Source organism: Nycticebus coucang, chromosome 9, assembly GCF_027406575.1.
Source record: "Nycticebus coucang isolate mNycCou1 chromosome 9, mNycCou1.pri, whole genome shotgun sequence".
NCBI lineage: Eukaryota > Metazoa > Chordata > Mammalia > Primates > Lorisidae > Nycticebus > Nycticebus coucang.
Window position 1 is genome coordinate 46,790,203 of NC_069788.1, and position 9,947 is coordinate 46,800,149.

The window sequence follows — 9,947 nt, forward strand, 5'->3', positions numbered from 1 at the left end:
CCTGTTGGCATATGGAAATGCTAGTGATTTTTATATGTAGATTTTGTATCCTGCAAATATACTGAATTTCTTTATCCATTCTAATAGGTTTTTTAATGGAGTTCTTGGATTGCTCTAGATATAAGATCATACCATCTGCAGACAAGGACAATATAACTTTGCCTTTCCAATTTGAATCCCTTGTATTTTGTTGTCTTGAATGGTAGCTCCAGCTGGAACTTCCAGTACCATGTGGAATAACAGTGGTGAAAGTGAACATCATGTCTTGTTCCAAATCTTAGGGGAAAGGCTTTCAGCTTTTCCCTATTCAGAATGATACTAGGTGTGGGTCTGTCATATATGACTTCTATCTTGTTTTGGTAAGTTTCTTCTATACTCAGTTTTTCGTGAGTTTTTATTGTGAAACGATGTTGAATTTTATCAAATACACTTTTGGCATCATTTGAAATGATCATATAATTTTTGTCCTTTATTCTGTTGATGTGATGTACCACATTGATTGATTTGCATATGTTGAATCATGCTTGCATCCTTGGGGTTAAATCCTACTTGATCATGATGAATAATCTTTTTAATGTGTTGTTGAAATTGTTTTGCTGGTGTTTTGTTGAGGATTTTTGCATCTATGTTTATCAGAGATATTGGACTATAGTTTTCCTTTTTTCTTATGTCCTTGTCTGGTTCAGGTATCAGGGTGATACAGGCCTTGCAGAGTAACTTTGGGAGTATTCCCTCCTTCTTGATTTTTTTGGACTAGTTTAAGTAGGATTGGTATTAGTTCTTCTTTGAATGCTAGGTAGAATTCAGCAGTGAAATCATCAGATCCTGGACTTTTTTTGATGGGAGACTTTTTATTACTGCTTCTATCTTATTACTTGTTGTCAGTTTATGCAGGTTTTGGGTGAACTGAGAAGAAACCCAGGATGTGTATGTGTCCAGGAATTTATCTGTTTCTTCTAGGTTTTCTTCCGTATTTGGCATATAGTTGCTCGTAGTAGTCTCCAATAATCCTTTGGATCTCTGCCATAGCAGTGGTAATGTACCTTTTTTCATCCCTGATTTTATTTATTTGTGTCTTCTGTTAGATTTATCTTTGCTTATTTGTAAGCAGAGTTGCACATGTTTAAAACAATTGGTTTTAAAGTATTTTATTGCAAGCATCATGGTAATCTTAAATCAAAAACCCTACAAGCGATATACAAAAATAAAATGCAAGAAATTAAAACATATTACCAGAGAAAATCACTTTTAGCAAAGGAAGACAGAAAGGAAGGAGGAACAAAAGAGAGAGGACCACAAAGCAGCAGAAATCAAATAATAACATAGCAGTAGTAAGCCCTTACTTATCAATAATAATACTGAATGTAAATGGCTGTTACCAGTGAGTTGGATACCTTCAGATAATTTCTTATTGTGCATTAGTGTCTTTTTCTTTTAGAGTGAAGAACTCCTTTTAACCTTGTTGTAGGACAAATTCAGTGTGGATGAGATCCCTCAGCTTTTGTTTGTCTGGGAAAGTATTTCTCCTTCATGCTTGAAAGATACTTTTGTAGGATATAATATTTAAGGTTTAGGGTTTTTTTTCCTTTAGCACTTTGAATATGTCTTGCCTGACAGGTAAGGTTTCCACTGAGAAGTTTGCTGCCAGACATGTTAGAGCTCCATTATGTTATTTTTTTCTTTTTTCTTGATTCCCTTAGGACCTTTTCTCTGCCTGTGACCTTTAGAGGCTTGATTATTAAATGCCTTGCTATAGTCTTGTTTAGTTAAGTCTGCTTGGTGTTCAGTAACTTCCTGTGCCTGATTGGTATCTTTCTCCAGGTTTGGAAAGTTCTCTGTTGTTATTTATTTCAGTAAACTTCCTACCCCAATCTCTCTTTTTCTTTCTCTCTCTCTCTCCCTCCGTCCTCTTTAAGGCTAATAACTCATATTTTGCTCTTTTGGGGTTATTTTCTAGATATTATAGGCATGCTTTGTTCTTTATTTTTTTTTTCTCTCTTCTGACTGTGCATTTTCAAAAATCCCATCTTCAGGCTCACTATTCTTTCTTTTGTTTGGTTAATTCTGTTGATCAGAGATTCTGAATCATTCCTCAGTTAGTCAACTGAATTCTTCAGCTCCAGCATTTCTGCTTGATTTATTTTTATTATTTCAATCTTTGTTAAATTTCTCTGATTCCTCTGTGTTGTCTTAAGTTCACTGAACTGCTTCAGGAGATTTTGAATTCTTTTTCTGAATTCTTTTTCTGAAACATCTTATGTCTTCATAACCCCAGGTTTGGTCATTTAGTTGCTTTTTTTTTTTTTTTTTTTGAGACAGAGCCTCAAGTTGTCACCCTGGGTAGAGTGCCGTGCCATCACAGCTCATAGCAACCTCCAACTCCTGCCTCCACCTCCCAAATAGCTGGGACTACAGGTGCCTGTCACAATTCCCGGCTATTTTTTGGTTGCAGCTGTCATTGTTGTTTGGCGGGTCCAGGCTGGATTCGAACCTGCCAGATCAGGTGTATGTGGCTGGCACCTTAGCCTCTTGACTACAGATGCTGAACATTTTTTTTGAGACAGAGTCTCAATTTGTCGCCTTCAGTGAGAGTGTGGTGGCAGGCATCACAGCTCACAGCAACCTCAAACTCTTTGGCTCAAACAACTCTCTTGCCTCAGCCTCCCAAGTAGCTGGGACTACAGGTGCCCACCACAAATCCTGGCTATTTTTAGAGATGGGAGGGGTCTCACTCTGACTCAGGCTGGCCTTGAACCTGCGAACTCAGGTGATCCACCCACCTTGGCTTCCCAAGTTCTAGGACTAAAGGTACGAGCCACCATTCCCAGTCCTCATTTAGTTCATTTGATGAGGTTATGTTTTCCTGGATGTTCTTGATGCTTGTGGATGTTCATTGATGATTAGGCATTGAAGAAGTAGGTATTTATGTTAATCTTCACTATCTAGGCTTTTTTGAACTTATCCTTCTAGAGAAGGTTTTCCAAATATTTGAGGGACTTGCTTCATGTCTTTGGTCACTGTAGTCATATCAGTACTGTGGTTGCCTCAAGCCCAGTAAGATTCCTTGCAGATTCCTGATGGTATTGCCTCGGTGAACTTGTATAAGGTATGAGAGGATTCCCTGGATTACCAGTCTCTCACTCTCCTCCATCATTTTCTGTGCTGGGCTATTGGAATTAGAAGAGGAGTGATGTGGGCATTTCTTCATGACCACCACATCCCTGAAGCCAATCCAGTTTCACCTAAAGCTTGTAGTCACAGTTGTCTGGCTACCTCTGACTTTTAGTGAGAAAGCTCATGGGGGTCTTTAGTCAGCAGGTAGTGAATCCTGCCAGGACTGGGCCCTTCCCTTTGAAGCAGCATGTTTCCTCCTGGCCCAGGGTGGGTCCAGAAATGCCATCTAGGAACCAAGACCTGGAGTCTGTGTCTTTAGGAGTCTCTATGGTACTTTACTTTGTTGTAACTGAGCTGGCACCCAAGTTGCAAAACAAAGTCATCTGTATTTTTCCCTTTTCTTTCCCTCAGTGGAAAAAGACTCTCCCTGAGCCACTCTGCCTATAGTTGGGGGAGAGCTGGTACATACACTGGCTTACTTGCTCATGTGCACCCCAAGTCCACTGACTCTGAGCCAGCACTGCCATAGGAATTGCCCAATGTCTGCCTGATTTGTGGCTTGACTGCTTTGGGGATTTAGTTCAGGCCTCAGGCTGGTGGTGGTATATAGCCAGAACTCAGTTCTCAGGGAGGATAATTTTCTTCTGGCCGGGCTAGTCTAAATGCTCAGAACGTGGCCGCCAGCGTAATTCTGCCCTGTGCTGTGTTTCCCTGTGGCAGGGTGGCCCTAGTTTTAGTGCTGAGTAACACAATCACTTCCCTCCCCCTGGGCACACAGACTCTCCCTCCACTGTGCCTGCTGGGGCAGCGCTGCAGGGCTGGGGAAGGGCTGGTGCACGTAATGCAAGACTGTCCTTCCTGCCTTCTCCAGCGCCTCTTTCCTTAATATCATGTTAAAACCAGGTAGTGGGATTGTTCATGTGATATTTGGTTCTTCTGAAGATGCTTGTTTATGTGAAAGGTGTTGAATTTGTTGCTTTTGTGGAGGATAATCACTGCGGATTTCTATTCAGCCATTTTGCTCCATCCCTTCTCCTAAGGTCATTTTTTTTTTTTTTTTTTTGTATTGAGGTAGTTGCAATTACAAATATTTTTGTAATCTTTTCTATTTTTCTGTATTAACATACTACCATTTTATTTTCCAAACAGCGAATCATAAATCATATTAGGTTATAAACTTATAATATGCATATTTATTCATTATTTTTTGAGTGTAGAGACCCTTGGGCAAAAGTAAAAGAATGAAAGAATGAAACAGTAAGAGGTATGTTGTGTTTGTAAACTTCTATATTACAACTGGTGTCCAGATTGGTTAAAGTTATTTGATTTCTTTTTCTGTTGTATCTATCATTAAAGGACTGATCCATGGAGATGTAGAATGCAGATAAGAATAAGTATAGCTGAGTGATGTAAATATTAAAAATTTCCTTATTTTCTTCTACATGTTAGGGAGTTCTACACTGTTTCAATTTTTGGTGGTCACTGCAGAAAAGACAACATACACATTTGAGTCCAAACTGAATCAGGATCTTTACCCAAATCTTGCAAAACGTAAGGATCTTAGAATGCTTTTACTGCCTATCCATTTATACATTATTGTTTAATAATATATTAAAAATATTTCATTTTATAATGTAATAGTATAATTGCTATCTATGTCATCATATTAATTATATATTATTTTTTAAGTTCCACAGAATAATATTACTACTGCTTTATAAACTGGTGTATTTATAAGTTGATAAATTTTAAAATGACCCACATATTTACCACTTAGTTCTTCATTTCTCATTTCATCCCAGAATTTCCATCTGAGGTCTCTTTTCTTCTGACTAAAGTACATCCTTTAGAATCGTCTTCATTAAAATCTCTTAGTAGCAAATAATCTTGATTTTTGCTCATCTTAAAATGTTTTCTCCATTTTTTTTTTTTTTGAGACAGTCTCACTTTGTCACCCTTAGTAGCCTGCTGTGGCGTCATAGCTCACAGCAACTTCCAACTTGTGGGCTCAAGTGATCCTCTTGCCTCAGCCTCCCGAGTAGCTGGGACTACAGGCACCCCCCAGAACAGCCGGCTATTTTTAGAGATGGTGTCTCACTCTGGCTCAGGCTGGTCTCAAACCTGTGAGGTCAGACAATACACCCACCTTGGCCTCCCAGGGTGCTGGGATTACAGGCATGAGCCATCATGCCCAGGCTTCTCTTCTTGATATATATACGGTATATAGTCTCTGGGTATTAAATTCCAAGTGGGCAGTTATTTTCATTGAGCATACTGAAACTATCACTGCACTATTTTTGGCTTCTATTATTGCTGCTGAAAAGTCATCAGTTAGTTTAAATTTCACTCATTAAAACTAATCCTTACTTCTCTCTCTTTGGCTACTTTTAAGATATTCTCTTTGTCTTAGGTAGTTTTACTATAGGATGTCTAGTGTGTTCTCCTTTTTTTAATACTGCTTGAAATATTTTAAGTTTCTCGACTATGTGAATTGGTGTTTCATCAGGTCTGAAAGCTATTTCCAGAAGCAGTAATCAGCATTGTAAATGCTCATGAAGTGCTCGTCATACTCTTCAGTACTTGGCACTAGCATCTGGCTAGCTGAGGTACAGATTTGGTTTTTTCTAGAAGGACAGTTAACCTATTACCAGCAGTTGGGTGCCATGATACCAAATGGACTTCTGCACCTTCTATTGGATGGTGGTTGTAGATGGCTGTAGGATACCGATATAGCAGGCTTTTTGTGCCACTGGATGGCTCATGGCTCCTGTTTGGGGGTTGGTGCTTTAATGATTACTGGTAACAAATTACCTTGGAGTTTAATGGCTTCTTTTTCATTAAAAAAAAAATGCCACATCTGCTACTATGAAAATATCAGATAACAGGTAAGCTGGATCAAAGAATGACATTTGGAAGTTGAAGAAGCCTCCTGTTACTGACTTAGCTGGTGCCATGGTATAAGGAAACCTGTGAAGAGTTTATTTCTTCACTTTAGAGAAGTTTTATATTCAGATTTCATAGGTGATATTCTAACAGTGATCTGTCAGAGGTGTTCCAAACAGTCCTGCATGCCACAAATTTCTGTCAACATTTCATGACCCACTTGAACATCCTTGAATCCATCTAGCTCACGTAGCAGTTTTAATACTTACCATGGTAGTGACTCTGTCTTGAACTAATTAAGAGAACAACTAGAGGTACTCTTAAAAGGCCATCTAGGTAAACGTGTCAGTGAATTGCCTACATGGAGCACAACAAGTTTGTTTTTGATGGTCTGAAGTTAAGTAGCTATAAAACCATAGTCCAGATTAATGATATTGCAATTTGTGTCAGCAATAGTTAGTACTGGAGGAAATGTTGAGAGTTAAAAGAATTTTCACTGGAGGGAAAATAAAATAGCTGCTATTTATTTTTCCTAGCTGGCAGAACCAGTTGCCTTCAGGACAGATTCCCCTGAGGAAGTAAGTTCTTATTTGACCCCTCTCACATATGACAGAGGTTGAGAGGACTGGTCTGTTCCTTTAAGTGAAGAAGTTCGGCCTAGAGATCATTTGACCTGGAAGAGTGGTGATTTGGTGACAGTTGTTACCAAAAGGATCCCTGAGCCATCCTGACATTGAATTAATAATGAAGAAAATTGTGAAATATTGTTAAAATAGCTATTATAAACTGCACATGACACTCTGTATAATATCTAAAGAAGCACTACCATGGTTTGAATGTGTCCCTTCCAAAGTTCAGGTGGTAGTATCGAGGGGTGAGGCCTTTAAAGGTGATTTATGATTTAAGTCATGCGGGCTCCTCCCTCATGGATGGATCATGACCCTTATAATAAAGACTTCACACGGCATTCAGTTTCTTGCCCTTCTGCCTTCTGCCCCGTGAAGATAGGGTTCTCCCCTCAGGAGGATACAGCGGCAAGGCACCATCTTAGAAGATGCCATGTCCCTCACCTGACATTGAATCTGCCAGCATCCTGACCTTGAATTATCCAGTTTCCAGACCATAAGAAATAAATTTCTTTTCTTTAAAATTACCAAGCTTACAAGGGATCCTCCTACCTCAGCCTCTTGAGCAGCTACGACTATAAGCATGTGCCACCACACCCACTTATTCTTTTATTTTTATGTTTATAGAGAAAGGGTCTCACTGTGTTGCCCACGGTGGTCTCAAACTTCTTGCCTCAAGGAACTTTTCCACCTCAGCCTTCCAAAGTGCTGGAATCGTAGGAGTGAGGCATCATGCCCAGTTGTTTGTAAATTTTCAAAATAAGGTTTATGTTTTTGTTTTTTTGAGACAGAGTCTCCCTTTGTCTTCCTGGGAGCCTAGCTTACAGCAACCTCAAATTCCTGGGCTCAAGTGATCCTCCTGCCTCAGCTTCCCAAGTACGTGGGATTACAGGTTAATGACATGATGACACCCAACTAATTTTTTCTATTTTTAGTAGAGAGGGGGCTGGTTTTGAACTCCTAAACTCAAGTGATCCTCCTTCCTTGGCCTCCCAGAGTGTTGGGATTATAAGCATGAGCCACTGTACGTGGCCTAAATAAGTTTTTAAATGAATAAGTGATTATAAAGTGTTCTGTACTATGAAGAAAACGAATAAAGCCTATGTTAGAAACTAATAAATAAAAGAAAATTAGCGAGCTTATAGTATTTTGTTATAGTAGCACAAACAGATTAAGACATCTTTGTTACCATAAATGTATACATTTAGTTCATAGTTGTTGACCATTCTTTACAAATTTGTATGATTTATAAATTACATGTCAAATTTATAGGAATGAGTTTTGAAAGTGCTCTCTTCATTATTTCAGTATGTTCTTGGTATAGAATTACTACTTTTTGACACTCTTTTGTCCTATAATGCTGAGGTGAACCTTAGCTTGGCTTTCCTAGATTACCACTTATCACAATTAGTTAGTTTCTGAGTAAATTATTATTTTCTGTTTGTTGAATTAAATATGATATTCTCTTACAATATCATATTTAATTATAACTGCACAACTTCTAATAGTGTGAACTATCAATAGGATATAGGGACATAGTTTATTTTCAAATCCAGGAACTACAGTAACTTATACCCAATCTCTTAAAAATTTTTTGAACTTTCGACATTAATAAGAATGTATTAACACTTTCCTAATGTGAGACACTATTCCTACTGCAAGATGATCAAACTTGTGCAACATTATGCTGAGAAATCTGAAATAACGATTGAGAGCAAAGCATTGGATTTGGGAATTTTGAAGCCATTGCTCTCTTTAGTAAGAAAGATCTGTACAGAAGATATGGGTGTCAATGCATAAGATAAATGCAAGTTGTTTCATTTCCAGAAAAGCGTTACTATAGTGATGAGGGGAATCTTTTGAAGGAATGAGAATTGTTATACAGTGTCCACCCCCAAATTATATAAAATTCTGCCATTCATTAAAAGAGTAGTCTTTTGATATGCCTATTCATGAATTAAGGTGATAAAAATAATTTTAATGTAAGGGACATCATTCTCTTAAGAAATTGAATGTGATATACTTATGATTAATGAATGAACGTGAGAAGTTTAGAATCACATGTAACTTGGTTCAATCTGGAGTGTGCCATTTAGCAGCCTTGCATCCTCGCAGAAGTTACTTCATCTCCATCATTTTATTCTCTCCACTTACAGGGAAGAAAAGTTATTTATCTCACTGGACTGAGAGATAAATTTTTTTTCTATGTCATCTATCAGTACTTTATTAGGAATTGACAATTTTCACTAGAGACTGCTAAAGGAAATAAACTTAATGTTTCAATTTTAGAACAAACTTCCTGATAAATTCAATTCCCAAAGGGCAGGTGAAAGACTCTTCAGGACACTGTTTCTCACATTTGGCTCTTTCACAGACATACTGGGAGGGGCGGGCTCCAAGTTTTCAATGATAACGGCCTATACCTTCTGCTTTCATTTTGCTGACGATCTAAATTAGCACCCAGTGGCTCAGGATCACCTGTCTGAATAACTACCTTACACTGACTGTGGCCCCGTGACCACGGCCTCTATGCTGGTGCCTCTGGCCCCCATGGCACCTGTGAAGCCCGACCCTGCTTCACTCTGTATGGTGAAGGACAGACCTTTCACACAATGGTGGGGCATTTCCTCAGGATGTCTCAGAGGGCCAGGTTGCGAACATTGTTTCAGACCCATAATTCTCAAGGTGGGTGGAGGGACCCATGTAGTTTGAAAGAACACATTCAAAATAACCCCCTCCTCCGATTGCATAACGCCAATTCCATAAAGTCAAGCTCAACAACATAGTTGCAGCTGATGGGCAGTGGCAGAAACTGAGCGCAGGTCCCTCCCGGGCAGGTCTGGACAAAGGTGTCTGAGAAATGCTGTCTAACAGGGAGAGGTTTGCCAACACGCAGTACTGATGTGAGAATTAAACAAAGATGTGATGTATAGGAAGCCCTTAATACAATTCTGAGTAGAAAATAAAATGCTCAGAAACCACTCAATAATTTCAATCATTTCTTGCAGCAGGATGACTGTCCTGTCACTAGAAATAGTAAGGCGCATAAAGAACGGCTGCTTATCACCGTTGTGGTAGAAGGTGAATTAATGCAGAACTTCATGCGTATACTTGTCCTTTAAAGTCCACCCTGAATCTGAGACACAACATTTATATTAATCTACTGTGTAATATAATAATTATTTAAAAGTAGATTACATGTTTAAAATTATACGATTACATTAAGCAATTAACTCCTAGTTTTTTCTATAGCATTCTCTTTTGTGAACACTATGTAATTAACTCATTAGCAAAGTCTTCTTATATCGTTCCTTCAGATAAAAG